The sequence below is a fragment of the Aythya marila genome, assembly GCF_965140915.1.
Source record: "Aythya marila genome assembly, chromosome: 23".
NCBI classification, from domain to species: Eukaryota; Metazoa; Chordata; class Aves; order Anseriformes; family Anatidae; genus Aythya; species Aythya marila.
The window spans coordinates 4983885-5001331 of NC_139064.1; the positions used below are offsets into that span (position 1 = coordinate 4983885).

General features: G+C 53.3%; 1 protein-coding gene across 1 annotated transcript in view; it reads right to left on the reverse strand.

The window, feature by feature from the left end:
- Positions 1–17447, reverse strand: part of LOC309886892 (protein CEPU-1) — a gene marked incomplete at both ends in the record, with an annotated part of 132292 nt that overhangs the window by 49693 nt on the left and 65152 nt on the right. The gene's annotated exons all lie outside the window — the stretch shown is intronic.

Here is a 17447-nt window from a genome sequence, read left to right on the forward strand (position 1 = left end):
CTCCTCTCGGCACTATTTTTAGTTTTGCTGCCAGCAGCAGTTTCGGAGACCGAGTGTGGCGGCTCTCCAAAGAGGACAATGTCAGCACTTCGCCTGCTGTGCTCAGGGCACCGATATCCATCTAAACCCGCGGCTCAAGAGATTTACCCAAGAATTTCGCAGTTATTGCAGATCAGAGCCATCCTCCACCACTCACCGAAGGACCTTTTGCCCCTCTGTTCCCATTTGCTCCTTTGCTAACACAGAGACAACCACAGCCAAGCCAAAAGCATCCATTCTGAGTCCCAACCACACCTTTTGGGGAGACCTAGGTCGCTCCCTCCTGCCCAAAGCCATCGCTTGGTCTCTTCACAGAGCATCAGATCCCTGCAGCCAGGCGAAGAAATGCAGAGCAGAGCAGGGAGAGCAGTTCACTCTGCTTCACAAAGGAGTGAGGAAAATTTATCTCAGGAGCAAGCCAGCTTTGACACACCTCTAAAGAGAAACCTTGAGCTTCCTGCCATTTGTCCCCCCTGTCACTTCTTCCTTCCCTTCCCATCATCCGCACCACTGCTTCTCCTCTGCTTAGTGCATCTCTCCCCAGCTAAACATCTCACCCATCCGGTGATGTTTCAGAGGCAGAAATCTCCTAATTCCAGCCCCGTTAACAACAGGCACCACCCAGAAGACAGCACGGCACAAACCCAGAAGGAGCTTAGCTCCCGAATGGGAACGTTGTTCTGTCCTGAGCAGCGGGGACCAGCCTGGCTCCCCGAAAAGGACAACACAAGCCCTGAAACCCTCCCTCTCCACACCCCAAATCAAGCTTTGCATCCTCCACTCTAACAAACCATCTCAGCCTGCTCCCCAACCCTTTTCCCATGCAGCAGGGCCATGCAGATCCCAGCCCAAACGCCACTTCTCTCCGAGCAAGTTGGAGACCGCAGAGCTGTTAAAACTTAGCCGAGCTTTGCTGGATGCCAGCGACGGCGGATAATGTTCCTACATAAAACCACTCAGCCTAAGCTCCGTTGTTTATATTCTCCCCACTCTACTTCATTACTTGTGCAGTGGCTGGGATGCAAATTAACTTTGGAGGCACTGAAAGAGAGCAGCCTCGGTGAGGTCGCTCAGGGTAGCCTCGCCAAGGGCAAGGGGAGGCAGCGCCCCGTCTAAAGGGACTGACCCTGCTTTGTGGCGAATATGGGTGAAGGAAACTTTGGGCAGGGAACCAACTGCAAGATGTGAACTCCCCTGGGTGCCAGCTACTTGGCAGTGAGTCTTATATAGCCTGAATTTTGTCTTGGTGGGGCAGAGTCCAGCCTCAAGGGACTCCTTCTCCTTCTCACGGTGCCGCCACCACCTCTCTGCCTACGCTTCTGCCTTCCTCCTCCTCCTCAAGGGCTAGCTTATCTCACGTGGACTCAGAAAGATTGTTTATACGAACAGCCACACAGCCCCCAGCTCGTTTTTACATCCCGATTCTCCCCAGGAGGTGGGCGATGCCATTATTCCCAGTCTATAGCCGTGGGAGGGAGATGCAGAGGAACGAGCGATCCTAAGTGCTCGCTCGGCTCTGCCAGCAGAGAACACACCTCAGAGGGACAAGCTGCCTCCTCTCCCCTTGCCTCTTTTTGGAGGTATCTTTTCGGCCTCTCTGATTGCAGAAGGAGCCTGGACAACTACCTCAAGACCCAGCATGGGGACGGTGGGTGCCCATCGAGGTGACAGCCCCAAGGCGAGCGGGGCAGCCTGGCTCAGGAGTCCCCTGAGGATTTGTTAGGCAAGGACCCAAGCTGTTGGCCCATCCTCCCTCTCTGGTGTGAAAACATCTGATAAATTAAACAATTTCATTGCCGTTCCATAATGATATTACGATAATAATAAATTAAATGCGAGCAGATTTTTATTATCTTCATAAAAAAAGCAATAGATTCAGCCTGGGCTGAACACCAAGAACTCAGTTCTTGCTTGCTCTCAGCGGCTTTACAACTTGAGTCAAACCTTGGAGTTAAGTTGCTCGAGTTGAATAAAACTTTGAGATTTCACCCCAAAGGACGGTTTTATTATATTGTGCTCTGGACCTCAACAGCACTGGCAGCTCAGACCTATGGGGCTTTAATAAAACGCAGGTGGATATTTGGTCCTTGGCTCTGGCTTGCCCATCACAATGCAATGAAATGGGCTCCTGCAAGCACCGTGAGCAGCGTTTCAGCCCAAAAAGGGGGTGCCCACCCTCTCTGCTAAAGCCATATTGCAAAGAAATGCTGGCTGATGAGAATCCAGACGTGGCTTGAATTTCTCGCACTGGGCCCTCCTGTGGAAATTATCGCTGAGGACCTGTAAGCAGGCAGAACTAAAAATATATATATTTTCTCTCTCCTCCTCCACACTACTTTTTTGTGAAATGCATCGGCTTGGAGATCCCTGGATAATAATGGAGGCAGACAGTGTGTAATCCAAGCATTCCCTCTATCATATGGGCATTTAAGTGCTTTTGAAAAGCAACGGGGCTCAGGTAACGCATGAGGCAACAGTGAAATAAGTGCTTTCGCCCTTCACAGCACCTGGTCGCAATCTCTTCTTATCACCTAGACACGCTTCTCTGTCCCTGGGATCGGCAAGCTTAAACTTGTTATTTTATTTTCTTTCCTCCCTCTTAAAGCTCCTGAGCCAATATATGCAATAAACAGCAGAAACGGCTCTGGGAAGAGGCTCTGTGACCTTCGGGTAGCGGCGTGCTATTTTCGGGACGGCAGCCTGCTGCCACGGGGAGGGCTTCGATCCCCTCCCCGGTGCAGGTAACGGCAGGACAAGCCCCCAGCAGGAGCTGGCGAGCCCCTTCCTCCTCGCACAGCCATCAGCCAGGGTCCCCGTGGCTCGTTCCCTCCTCGCAGCGCCCCGATGCTCTTCCAGCCCCTCCATCTGCTCCATTTCCCTCCCCAGCAGCTCCCTCATTGGAAAGCCTTTGGCAGGGGCGGGCGGCTGAGCAGAAAGCCTTTGGTGGGGCTGGAAGCCAGGCTCCAGGCACAGGTGGGCAGCGGAGGCACCGCCGAGCTTGGAGGCTTCTCCTCTTCCTCCCTGCTCGGGGCAGGAGCAGAGCCCAGAGATGCTCCCCCGCCACTCCGGAGCATCCCTGGCTTCCTCCCACCCCGTGGTGTGCCAGGGAACGAGGGGGGAGAAAGGTCCCCAGGGTGCTGGAAAACAGCACTCGCCTCCGAAAAAGAAGATGTAAAAATAATTAAGCACAGATGAGGTAATTTTCTCTCTTAAGATCCTTAATCCCGGCTACGTTCCTGCTCAGAAAGCAAGGCCTTCTCCTCCGAGAAGATGAAGAGCTGCTGTCTCTCAGCATGAAGTGATGATCCTTCTCCCTCCCTCTCTGCCTCTCCTCTGGGAGACGGAGACGCTGCTAACACACCACTGTCACACCGCCCTGGGGGAGGCAGCGAGGCTTTGCAGACACCTGGCTCCTCGCTGCCCCTGGCCCTCTGCTCCCCCTGCCACCTGGACACACCAAAATGACCACAAGCAGCAGATTTGGGGCTTTTTAAGGTAACTGTGTGCACCAACAGAAGGACAGAGCTACGAGCATCCCCCCCTGCCCATCCTCTTGTGCCCCAAAGGGGAGCGAGACCCATCTGGTCCTGCCCTTCCCCACCCCTTTAGCATCTCCCAAAGCTTTTTGCCTTTGCTAGCTGCCCTCTGCAAGCAAGCTGGCCCATGAAGACTCCAAACCAGCCAGCCCTCACGTCCTAAAAATAAATAAGCACCGGGGCACCCAAGCTGTGAGCCCTGTCTGTGTCTCAGCCTGCCCCCGGCACCTCCCCGCGGTTTCGGCACAGACCCAGGTTGCACAAGCCAGCAGCACCGTGCCCTCTTCAGTTTCTCTCTTTGCTTTCTCCAGTTTGCACACAGCAAATGTCAGGAGAGGAGGTGGCCCGACAGCGGGGGGAAGGAGGTTTTTAATTACTGACGTGCAGTAATTGGTGCACAACACTTTCTGTTGCCTCTTGTGCAGATCGCTGGTGTTTCAGAGGGCTGGGCTGGAGAGCACAGATTGTCTCAACCCAGCAGGACACACAAGAAATGAATAATGTTAATTAGAACTGAAAAGAGCTCAGCAAAATTAGCAACCTGACTGCTGCTTTCTTTGCAATTACCAGGGTACAAGCTCCATCCTGGGATGCAGGGACAGGGCTGGGCTTTCAGTGCCCACCCTGGAGAAATCCCCTTCCCACATCCAGGCCACTTGATGGAGTCTCACACGTGTTGCACCATGGCACCAAGCCATCATCAAGCATCCCTAGAGGCCTTTTTTTTTTTTTTTTTTTTTTTTCCACCCAGGCTAATTCAGCAATTTCTAGGCACCTCTGGATTTGGAAGCAATCCCTTCCAAACTCTCAGCATTTTGTCTCTGCTACGGGTTAGCCCAATCTGGAAATCAATTTAGAGGAACTAGCCTGGGATCTACTTTAAACCTGGCTGCAAAAGCATCCCGTGGAGACCTGGCAAGGAGAAGAGCTGCTCCAGCCCTGCCGGAGGGGGACTGCCCCCCAGCCCCGTGCAGCATTTCGTGTCCCAGACAGCATCTCCTGTTTGTGCATCCTCCATCGCGCTATAAATGATCAACTAAACTAGACCGCCGCCGCAGGCAGGAGCTTCACGTCTTGGATTTATTTCTGTGATTATCACATTTTATTGTTATTTATTAGGATTAATTAAAGGCCGGGCTGTGAACAACTCAATCCCATTCAAACACAGTCTCACTGCTCCTGTAGGCTTCCCTATGATGTTTTTGCTCGGGTGGCAACCAAGGTTTGGTATCAATTCCTGAGCAAATGAAAAGCCTGGGTCCAGGTGGGCACCCTGGGGACCCCAAACTCCTCGCTTACCCAAGGCATGGATGTGGTGAGAGCACGGGGAAGAAAGCATGTAGGTAACATGCTCAGTCCTTCTTGCCTACCCGCCATGGGAGGGCTGGCATTGATTTCTCTGGTCCTGCAGGGATGCAGGCTTGGTGGGAAGAAAACAGAGCTAAACGGACTAATAATGGAGTGGCATTCAACACACACTGGAGGTAATTAGACGTTCAGAGAAGTCAGCTAATGGGAAAAGACCATTTCTGGTACCCCAGCAGAGGGTTTGAGGCATGCCTGCCCTGACCAGCCCTGCTCTCAGCCCAGCCTGCAGCTTTCCTCCTGGCTCTTCCCTGGGTAAAAAGCCAAAGCTGGAAGCAAACAGCACCTGGTGTGCTGCCACCTCATGCCAAGGGGCCTGGGGATGTGATCTTTGGGACAGGTGCTGCTCATGACCCCGGAGGTTGGGATGCACCGTGGTGACCATGCTGCACTGGAGGAGAAGGTCTGGAGGCTTTTGCCTGATAAATATTAAACCAGCATCCTCACCACCAACAACCAACCCGCCTCCCCCCTCCTTATTCCTTGTTGTGGTGGGTGAAGCCATGCACGAGCACCTTTTAGCAGTCCGGCCCTTCTTCGGGAGCCTTTGGAGCATCTGCTTGCTTTTGGTGCACACACACAGACCGTGCACCCTCTCTGTGTGCTCACCCGCTCGCTGCAGCACCGTATGCTCAGGCACGCACCCACACTTGGTTACAGCCGGACCAGTTTTGGCTCATGGCATCATTCAAAACGCGATGCACACAGCTGTGTGCTTGTGAAAAGTGACTTAAAAGGCCAAGCCCTGCTGCGTGGCGTGAAGCCCTTTCCTCGAAACATCTTCAGACCCAAGACATCCCACCCTTTGACCCCTCCACGTGCTGCAAGAGGCGCAGTAACTCAGATGCCCAGCTCAGCCCCCCGAGCTTGGACGACGAAGCAGGACATGTGCAAACCCACGCTGCTTGCAGGACCCATGCGGGGACATTCACAGCAGAGGCACAGAGCAGCCCGTAGGCTTGCTCCTGCCTGCTGAAAGCCCCAGCTGCTCCCCAGGCTGCTCCAGGCTCCCCGCTGCTGGGGCTGCATGCCTGGGGGGTGTACACAGTGGGAAGATGCTCAGAGCATCCCCCAGGAGCACCACGGGCATCCTCATCCAGGACTGCACGATCAGCTGGAGGGAATCTCACGCGCTCACCGTGGTGTAAATCACCAAAAAGGCACATCCCCAGCACAGGGCAGCCCCCTCCCTGCAGGGGGGAGCCCACCCCACAGGACACGACCCGGTGATTAACCCAGAAGCAGGCTCCGGCAGAAAAGGGGGGTCCCTGCTGGGGCTGGTGCCTACCTCCAGCCCCCCCGCGGCAGCCGGAGCATCTCCAAAGCCTGCGGGGTGAGCAGGTGCCCTCAGATCAGCTTCCACCCCGGTGCCTCTTCAAAATCACACTGAGCTGGTCAAAAGCAGCACTCAGAAGTGGAAAAGAAAACCTTTTGTGCTTTCCCTTCTCTTCCTCGCCCAGGCAGAAGTTTCAGCTTGGTGAGGGCAGAGGGAGCCGGGGCTCGGGGGCGGGAGGTCCTGCCTTCCCCACCGGCTCGCACAGCAGAGCCTTGCAGCTCCCTGCCCTTCATTTCTGCCCTCTGCAAGGCTTTTAACGTAGCTGGCACCTCCTTTCCAGGGAGGGTGAGTTAATGCATGTTTGTAAAGTACCTGATCTCCTCAATTGAAAGTTTATACATGCAAATGATTCGCACTAATTACATTAATAATAATATACCGGGCTTCAAGATCTGCCTTGGTTCATTGCCCGGGATTCACGGAGCTGCAAACAACTCCCAGTATGCTGCCTTAGACGAGTTTGTTGGCAAATGCCAAAGAAGCAGGAGGAAACCAGAGCGGGGAGGGAGCGAGGAAGGCAGAACTGCAAAAAGAGCCGGAGCCCCCACTTTGCAGCACGCTGGCGGAGCACAAAGCGGGGTGCGGAGGAGCCCCGAGCCCCGTGGCACCCCCAGGCCCTGGGGGACCTCGAGGCCAGCACGGCACGGCCTGGTGCAGAGCAGGCAGGTCGCGATGCAGCAGGCAGGGACGGTTTGTCTGGAAAAGTCTTTCTGTCTCTGCAATGCAGCAGTGCACCAGCACCTTTCCAAGTCCCCTGCTCCCGTGCTCGGCTCATCCAGCCTTTCTATTTATCCTCCTATTGTCTCTGCTAACAACGGGGCTCTGCACATCTACAGCATCTTCCATCTCTGAGCGGGCGACAAAGCAGTGATGAGGGCAGGCACCACAGGCAAGGGACACAGGACATGTGTCCCCAACCCTGGCTCCTGTCCCCGGGGCTGCCCACGCGTGGGGCTCGCTCCGGACCCCGCTCCTGGCCCATCTGCTTGGGCGCCCTCCAAAAGTGCTGATGCTGCCAGGGGGGTGACGGCAGCACCAACCCGCATGGAGGCAGCTGTGCGGGGACACGGCCGGTTTACTAATGAAGTGCTGACACCACCAGGGAGCTCCAGGCCTTAGGGGAGCCGTGGGCATTTTGTTCCTGCAGATTTTATTTTTATTTTTTATCCATTCCTTTTCTTGGGGGCTCCTGGATGCCAGTGGGCAAACGCGCCCAGGTGAAAGCCACCCCTTCCCCAGAGGGCTTTCAGGGGTACCTATAAAAAACTTCTCCCTGCTACAGGGACAGCACCACCCCAGGTCCAGCTGCCTGAGTGCCATGTCTGCAAGCTGCCGCCTTGAGAGCCTTCAAAAGGAGCCAAGGGAAATGACACAAGAAGAAAACAACTCCCTCGTGATCTCATCGCCTCCCCGCAAGCATCACAGAGCTGTAAGATCAGGACTCCTCGCACAACGAGGTGTGGAGAAGCCTCCTCCCTCTGCCTCCAAAAGCCTGGTGAGACCTCCCCGTGCTGTGAATCCTTCTCTGGAGAAATGTTCAAGAGCCGTTCAGTGTCTTCCTTTAACCTCCAACAACCCCCTCAGGAGCGCACTGGGATGGACCACGGGGCCCAGGCAACCCAGACAGCTTCATACAGCTCCATCCCTGGGTGCTCGCACCTTCTGCATCACCCTGCAGAGCACACAGAGCCAAAGCTGGGGACAAGGGGGCTCAGCACAGCAGAAAGGGGCCCTCAGACCCCAAGAAGAGCCGGGAAGAGCACCCCAGCACCCCATCCCTCCCCGCTGACAGCTCTGCAGTGCTTCGGCCCCGCCGGCGGCTCGCTTTTCCCCTCCTGCAGCCCGGCGGGGAAGTTCCTCCACGCTGCACTCCCAGCAGTTAGCGCTGCTCCCCAGCGCTGAACTCGCTCAATTATGAGCTGTGCCCCCTGAATAAATCCTGCTTCTGCTTTGCGCAATTGACACTAATGGCCCAGGAATAAAGTGAAGCCATCTACCCCAACGGTCTGCAAAGGAGCGCATTTAACTAAGCACACAGGCAAGGGACTGCTGAGCTTAACTGCACTGAAAATGTATTCGAAAGGAAGCGATGCACTTAACTTATTACAAGTGGAAAATTATCGCTAAAGTGGCTTTTCCATATAAGTTGAGGCACAAAACAGGAACGGCGAGGGGTAAGCGCTCTCTGCGGAGCAGCGCGCAGGAGCCGGCCGCGAAAGGATGCTGAGGGTCAGGGGGCTGAGGGCTGGGAGGAGCAGGGGTGAGAGGGAGCGAGGAGAGCTGCAAACAGAGGGGACAACACGGGGAAACACAGCCAGAGAGGAGCATGAGATCTGGGATCGGGGTTTTGAGGCATTGGTGGAGACCAGGGCTCTGTAACACGAGGCTGTGATGGGGAGAGGAGGGGACCCTGCACATTCCCCCCATCCTGGCTGTGTCTGACCAGGAGGGTCCACCTGTAGCAAATATACGCAGCTGCATGCTCCTTAGGTATCTGTAGCTTTAGAATACGCTCACGTTGCTCTTCTGGCAGAAGGCAGAGATGGCCAGGAGGAGAACAAACCCATAAGGTTAAGAGAGAGAGAGATTGTCCAGACAACAGAAGACACCACGGGAGGCTTAGGGCACCCAAAACCTTTAGGGATGAATCCCCCAGCCTTGCAGCACTGCTCCGGGCCCAGCAGGAACCCAGGCAGCTCCTTAGGGACACTCACAACCCACCACATAGCCAGGTCTTCCCTGGGAATTTAGGGATGGGAGAGATGCCCAGGAAGGGAACACGTCGTGGTGAAAAGCCATGGGGCCTTCCCAGCCATGCTGCTCTGCCCATTCGTAAATTAGCACCAGTGAGGGCTAAAACAAGGGAGGGAGGGAGGGAACGGACCCTCCCCAGAACAGATCCCCCCTTCCTCCCCTCTCCCCTTGAGGACATCATCCTTAAAATATATTTCATTTCACAGCTGCATTATGGTACCACAAAATCCTGCGAATCCAATTTAAGAACAGATTACCTCCTCACTTACTTCATTTGAAGCAATTACATGTTAATTTTCATTGAGACCAGCCTAATGCATACCAATCTGATGCTGCAATCTCATTTGAATACTTGAGGGAACGCTAGTTGGGCTCTGGGCTCTGGAGGCTCGTTTTTAAAGGGCCACTTCACATTTCCTCTCCCTTTTCCCCCTGGTTATTTACGTTTTTGTCGCACTCGTGGCACTCCCTCCTTCCCTTTCCAGCACTCCCAGTGGCTGCTGCCACTCGTCAGACCCACCAGAGAGGCCAGTGAAGTTTTGCAGCAAATCTGGGAACTGCTGCCTGGGCAGGATGGGGACTAGAGCCAGGACCGGGGCTTGGGCTCATCCAGGGGACTGGAGATGTTGCTTTCTCCTATAAAATACATACAGGGCTTTGCTCACCCAAACAACAAGTGCTCCAGGAGATCATTTTTCCACAAGGGTGGGCTTGGCACCGTGTCCTTCCCAGAGGCTGCACAAGTTGGAGTTGCACAAGGGATGCAAGGGAGACGCTGCACCCATCGCCAGCCCTCGCTGTCCCCCTGGGAAGCACCATCCCAAGGCCAAGACTGGAGCTAGCCCGCTCATTTCTGCATAAAATAAAAAACCTTCCAGCGTCAAAGTGGCTGATAAACACACACTGCTCCTGCACGTGTCTCTGCGAGGCAGCTCCTCCTCCTCCCAGGCCGAGTGGCGGGTAAGGATGGCCTCAGCCACTTCTCGCTGATGGTTATCATCCATTCCCTCATGCTCACTTAAAGCTTCCCATCCAGCCAGGCCCACGGTATCGATTGGTGTCTCGGACACCAAGCTTTGAGTAATTAATAATGCCACGAGAGTGTGGATTCAGCTCCTGGTTGAGACGTGAAGGCACGCCGTGTCTGTCTCGCTGTACACATTTCGGTGATAAGCATTCATGTTGGAGGCTGCACCTTAATTAGATTTTTAAGATTGCAAAAGGCCCTGAGACACTGGTGCAGACACCACATAAACGTATACTGCATTGTACTGTAATTAATCCAAGGTGATGCAGAGGCAGATGGAGAGGGAGCAAGGCGCTGAGCACGGCGAGGAAACCAGCCCAGGACCTCCGTGCGTCCCTGAGCTTCAGCCCGTGCCATGACCCAAGCTGCTCCATCAGCTCCAGCAGGGAAACCAAGGCAGCTCCACGCCGTGGCACCCAGCAAAATAAAGATTTAGGCCCCAAAAGAAAGATTTAGGACAGCAGATGTTTGGATGAGTGTCTTGGAAGGAAGAGCGAGCCCACTAGGCAGCCTGCACAGCACCCTGCGCACCTCACCTCTTGCACAACCAGCTCAAGACGACAACAAAATGCAAACAAGACAAGCAGGGATTAATTGCACCCAAACCAAATCATCCATTGTACCCAGAAAGCATCAGGCAGCTGCTGGGAGCATTCCTGAAAGTGCCCGGACATCACGGCCACGGGATGGAGCACAGTCTCTATGCATTTGTGTCACTCCTGAGCATGCACGGACACGGTTTGGGGAGGCTGCTGAGCGGTCTCATTGGAGAAAATCCCACAAAAGGGCTTTGTGGGTTTTTGGGAATTGGTGTTTGGGAGTTCCCTTTGTTTCCATCACCGAAGCACAACTACTGCTGCTCCGATCCATGGGCACACCAAGCCCCGCGGCAGCTCACTCGATGGTCCCAGAGGTGAGATCTCCGTCACCCCCTGGGTCAGGTGTAGCAGCATCAACCACGTCCAGGCACCGACCCATAGGGTGAAAAAGCCTTTTGGGGAGCCAAGTGCCTTTTTGGGGGATCCAGACACCTTTTTTGGGAGCACACGCTGCCTGGTGCCTCATGCTGTGGGGAAGACAACGGGGGTGGCCAGGGCTTGGAGGTCCCACTGAGGACACTCCAGCAGCTCCGTGGCATCAGGAGGCTGAAGGCAGGGGGATTTCCCCAGCACACACCCAGACGGGGTAGCCAGAGTCGGGACACAGAGGGGCTGTCACCGCAGGGCTCTGCTGCTCCTTCATCTCTCCCTAAGGGACTCACCACAGATTTTTCCTGCCCTGTCTCCCATTGCGCTTTCCAAAAGCTCCTCTGCAGCAGGGCAGGAGACGTCTCCATGCCAGCAAGCACGGACGCAGAAGCCAAGGTGACACAAGGACACAGCGGGTGCTGGCGAGCAGAGGTGGCCCCCAGGACCCCCAGCACTGCCACCCCTTCCACTGCACCACCCTCCTGCCACCAGCCACCCACCCCGACCCCCTGCATCCCCCAAGGCAGCTCCACGTGTTTGTTTGGCGGGGGAGAAGCCCACACACTTCAGCTAAAACGACAGGATTTTGGTGGCTTGGGGACACGCTTTCAAAGAGCCAGGAGAGACTTTGGTTGCCCGTTTCCCACTGAACCAACTCAGTCCCCGTACGAGCCTTTGAAAATGTGTCCTTTATAGTTTCCCATTTTGATGTCACATCTGTAAGAATATATGGTGGTGGTTTTTTTTCTTCTTCTCACCCTCTTCTTCTCTTTAAGAGAAGTCACGCTTTGAACTCTAATTTTTATTTATTTTATTTTTCTAGAAAAGGGCTTTCTGACTCCCCATAGAGTGCAGAAGGAGAAAAAAAAAAAAGGTGGAGGGAAAAGCCTTCAAAAAGTTCCCAGATTTAATTTTTTATCAGAGGAACAGAAAGAGAAATTTGTTGATGATCAAACAGATTCAAGTACCTTAAAAGCAAGGGACCGTCAGTAAATGGAAACTAGTTAAGGAATTAGATGAAAGACACGGAGGCACTTGAGGAACAGAAAAGATGCTGTAACCAAGCGGAAAGCCAAACCCATCAGTACCAAACCAGTGGAGCAGTGACAATCAGCAGATGAAGTATTTGCTCTGAACCAGCAGGAGATGATGGGATAGCCAGTGGCTTACAAAGGTGCTGATCCCAGCACTCAGCACCTCCGAAGGAGCAGCCCCACAAGGTTTCCTGCCTGCTGCCTGCCCCACACGGCTGAAACAAGTGAAGGCAGCCAAATAAAAGGCTGCACCGCTTGGAGAAATGGCACCCTGGGGGGCTCTGTGTTTTCCCTTTCCTCCTTGGCACTTTCCAGTTTGACTGTGCTCAGTTTATAAATCTGAAGACGGAGTAGGTTTTGTTTTGTTTTTTTTTTTTTTATTGCTGTTTGGTTTGGTTTGCACCCACTAGAAGCACTTTGCAATTCTGGAAAGTGAGCAGTGACCTTGTCTGTCCATGGACCAGGACATGGGGCAGAGAGATTTAGGATGGGGACGGGCAAGAATGAGAGGGAGAGGAGGAGAAGGACAGCCCACGGCAGCGCTGAGATGGCACAGGCAGAGTCAGAGGTACAAAGGACTTGAGAGAGGGAGCCCAACCCATCCTCAACCCCAACCCACCTCCCCAAGCCCCTTCTCGCCAAAGCCTTTAAGAGGGCAGATCCTCTTGCTTCCTGAACTGTGACCCGCCTGGCTTATCTCTGAGATCTTTTAAATAGGAAAACAGAGCCGCCGTTTGTTTTCATGCAGAGTCAGTGGCGAGCAAAGCCCAAGGGTTGCATTAGATTAGCAGCCGGCTCCTCCGAAGGCCCGGCAACTTTGATCATTTAATATGTATGCGCCGTGTCGGAGCGAGGAGGTCTCCAAACCCCAGTAAATGTTTTATTAGGGCAGCTCTGGCGTTCGTGCCCGAGCCTTGCTCCTTTGGACTCCGGGGATCTTGTTGCGATCGCGCAGCCACCGCTCGTAGCGTGCCGCTCGTCCCAAGAAGGGGCGCGCTTTGAGCACGCGTAGCTTCCCTTCCCCATCGCCAATTCAGCACGAATATAACCCCGCTTGGAGCCGGGCTGCCAGCTCCCGGAGAGCTGCACTTCAGATTAAGGAACAGTGCGTGAAGAAAAAACGGGGCCAGATATCATCTCGGCACACAAGGACGCCTATTCAAAGGACACCGGGCCGGTATCAGAAATCCGAGTGCGCACAGCTACTTCCCCACTTACATCTGTGCCTCAAGAAGCCTTACAAGAGCTGTTCTGGGGGAGAAATTACATCGCACGTGTCCTATTAAAGCTGCTCCCATTTTTTTTTTTTAAGTATTCTAAAAAATATTTACAGCCAAAATAGACAAAAAAGCCTAGTGCCAGGAAAATAGGAGATTTTTATAGATCTTGTTTCTGCAAGAAATTACCAAGACAACAAGTCAGTAAGTTCCCAGAAAGGATTTGACATTTTCCTGAATAAAAATAGCACCTGAAGCAGCATTGCTTAGGATAACACCTTATGGGCAAGTGCTACCAAAGCAACTGGAGAACGAAAACCTTTCTATGGCACGGCGAAACTCGCCCGTGGGATTCCACCAGAGACGTCTCATTGTCTACCCTTTTCTATAGATTTCACACTAATTTCCAAAGAAGCCTACTGGTCTTGTCCCTATTAAGTCTGACTGGATTTTTTTCCATAAAGGAAATTACAAAGGCTAGCAATTGTCTTGCTTCAAGGCATACAGACACCACCAGCTCCGAGCAGAATGACAATTACCGGTGTGGGGCCGCACGGTGCGGCTCGGTGTGCTATGGCATTTTCTGTGTTAGCCACGTTACAGGCAGCAGGACAGACTTTTTTTCTGCCAGTTGTGGATCAAATCCCAGGTGTAGCCTCTTGAGGCACGACTTGCTCTCTGCCCGTTAAGAGATACCCCATTAATGATCCCAACCATGGCTGCCCGCAGCTTTTTGGGCTCCTGCAGCTGCATACGGGATGGAGAGGTGGGATAGGGAGGGCAGACACCTACTCCCACTAAAAGATGAATTTCCTGGTGCTATCCCAGCCCCGTTCTGCTGCTCCTTTGGCAAGGCCAAGCTGCCAATGGAGAGCTTGACCCTGTTTAGCCAGATGGCCTGAACCTCCCAAGCACCAAGGTCCCGCGGTTTGCCAGGAGAACGCCCAGCAGTCTCATCACATCCAACCCCTTCCTCCTTCCACCAGCCCTGCAAATCCCCTCCTTCCTCCCCAGCCCGAAAGGCAGAGGAACAGAGGGGAAGCAGAGACCGGCAGGGAGAGGTGGGGATTTCATCTATCAAGAGGTTTGCTTGCTTTCCTTGCGCCCCCACCTCCCCTTTTATTTTTTAAACTGGAATATAAATGTGTTTATTTATAATTCGAAATTCAAACTAATTATTAGCTGGAGGCTTTCAAGTAAAAATGTAGGTCATGCAATATTATGTGGGATAATAGCAATTGTTTCAGCTTCAGGAAGCGCATAAGTAATGGGGACTCGCTCGCTGTCCAGCCTGGTCAGGCAGCAGATGACAGAACTGGGAACCCTCTTTGTTTCTGTCCCCTGCTAGATGCAGCAGGCTGGAGCATACCTCAGAAAAGGCCTGAAATAACCCCAAAGGATGAGCTGCGCTTCCACTGACCTGACCTTTATAATAAATAGGAAATAATAATAACAATTCCAAACAACAACAATCCAAGCAAGCAAGAACCGTGGGGACGTCAGAGAGAGGAGCCTGCAATGCACAGTTCAAGCTACTCCTTAAAGCCTTGTGAGACTTCCCTCCTGCTGCCTCCCAGCCATCAGAACTGACCCAGCTCATCGCACACACAACCCCTCTTTGTGCCCGTTTCATTTTCAAGAGGAACCTTTTTAATCTCGGGACGCGAAGACCTGAGAATCATCAACAGCTTTGCACCAGTGCCAGTGCTGGTGGGCAGCAGATACCGAAGCCAAAGTCAGGGAAAATGAAACGTGGAGTTTACACATATAAGAAAATGCTTTGCAGCACAAAATCTTTGTGCCTGCACCCATTGAAAAGGAGCAGAATCGGCAGGTAGCTCCTCAGCCCAGCCCGAGTGCCTGAGACAGCACGCATAGCAAATGTAACCTACTTGCAGCCAACTGCGATCAAGGCTAAACAGAGAGGTTGCCAATTAAAAACACCGAATGATTTCAAAGAACAAAGAAATCTGTGGACATTGTTTGATTGTGCACATTCTGCAAAGCAAAAAATATGTTTAAAAAAAAAAAAAAAAAAAAGCAAGACTAAAAATAGGCAGGGTGCTGGGAGCCAGATTCTCAGCCCAGCAAAGGCACCGGCATCAGGGAGTTACACGGCTTTACCCAGGCAGCCGTCATTGTTGCTAAGTTCTGATCTCTATTTAAACTTGCAAAAGGTTTTCTTTCCCTGCGAAAATACAAGAATCTCTCCCCATCTTGGAGCTCATCTCTCCTAAAGCAGCTCACATGATGATCATCAAAAATAAGCCCTCCAAGCCTAAGCTCACTAACATTCATTTCTCTCCTGTTAATGCTGGACTTCTTACTGTTAATCCTTAAATATATCCCTAAATAAGAATGACAGTACCTGAAGCGCCTAACAACCCCGTATCATTAACAGAGGCAGCCTCTGCATTCCTAATTTACACTGCCAGGAGAGCTGACACTAATCCCACATCCTGAGTCCCAAATATCTCCAGCGTAAATGCCATCACCTTGCTCACCTTGACGGTACAGAGCATTCGCAACTTTCCTTGCTCTGACAACTTCCCTAAGGGCTTTTTTCCCCCAATTTGAGCAGATGCTGACCCCCAGCAGACCCGACCTCAGAGCCTGGGGTGCTTTGTGCAGCAGGGACACCAGCCTAGGGCGTTCCTGGTGCTAGAAGGGTGCTGGAGAAATCTCCCCGTATCAGACATCTCGCACACAGCCTCAGCCCAAATCTCCAACCAACCCCATTGCGCAGAGGAGCAGTGGGTAAACGGCACAGGAGAGGCCACCAAGAGAAAAAAAAAAACAAAAAAAAAACACACTGACTCACCTCGGGCACCACATCAGAAATTGCCAGTTTTTGCAATCTGCAATTTGCAGATAACTGCTTCCAGACCTAAGAGTCCAGCTTTCAAAGGGCTCCAGACCGGCACAGAGCAAACAGTGAGAAATGGGCATCCAACCCGATCGGCGTATCTCCGCCTAACTGCAAGTAAATGGATGTGATCCAAAATACCAGGAACCTGGGTAAGTATGTGCACTTAGGACACAGGAAAAGAGCATTTGACATTTCACAGGCACTCCAGAAAAAAAGGCAAGTGAGGCTTTACAAAGAAGAGCGCGCCCATCATGCCTCGGCGGATGTTAGCATTTATCTCCAAAAAGGCAATCTGAAAACAAAACAAAGCTGCGAGGACACGCAGCAGCCTTCTGCCAGCCAGGCACCAAACCCAGCGACTAAACGCAGCCTTTAACATGAGGGGCACAGGGGAGGGAAGGGTTTCAGCCTTGCTCCCACAGGCAGCTCTCAGTGCAGCTTTAACTCCAGGCCAATTTTGGGGGCCCGCAGGAGAGCTGGGCTGGAGGTTAGCACGCTGCAGCTGCAAAGCCAGCCACGAGCCAGAGAGAAGAAATACCCCGGAGCCGCGAGAAGCAGCAGCAAATGCCAACAATAAGCCATGCACAGGCCTGAAACTTTATTACGAGCCCCCCTGGACCCAGCCAGCATGCCAGGGGCCAGCTCCAAGCTGGTGACGGGTGGGTGCCAAGGCACATCATCGTGACAAACCATCAGCTGGCAGGGCTGCTGCGGCACGCCGGGGCGGGCGGCCCCGTGCTGTGCCACCAGGAGCATCCCCCTGTAAAGCATCTGCCACAGGGTGGGCGCAGAAGGGATAATGAGTGGGAAGCAAGAGCTGGCATCGGCGCTTTGCTACGGTCTTCTGCAAATTTGCATTGCACACGCTGCGGGCTCCCCGGAGCTGAGCGGGGCACGAGGTCTTTGCAGTCCAAGTTGGCTGTGCAGTGCTTTGCAGGCAGCTGCCTGCAGTACATCGTGAGCACCCCTAATTCCTGGAGGGGCTGCACGTCCACCAGGTGTGCAGAGTGCTCCAGGGAAATGCTTCAAAAGGGCACGGAGTGCAGGGGGGCATCACAAACCAGGGCAGCTCGCATAGACCAAGGAGGCTGCGCGCACATGGAGCATCCTGAGCATGCCACATGAAGCCACCACTCACTTCTCATCAGTCCCCATCAGTTTCCATGGGGCTGCTTGTGTAACACAGGTTTGTGAGAGAATGGCTTGGGTGGCAAAGCACAGCTTGGTGGTGCTTTGCCTGAAGGCCAGGGACTGGTTTTCTTTCCTTTGATTTTCATCCCATGGCAAAAAGGAAGGTGTAGG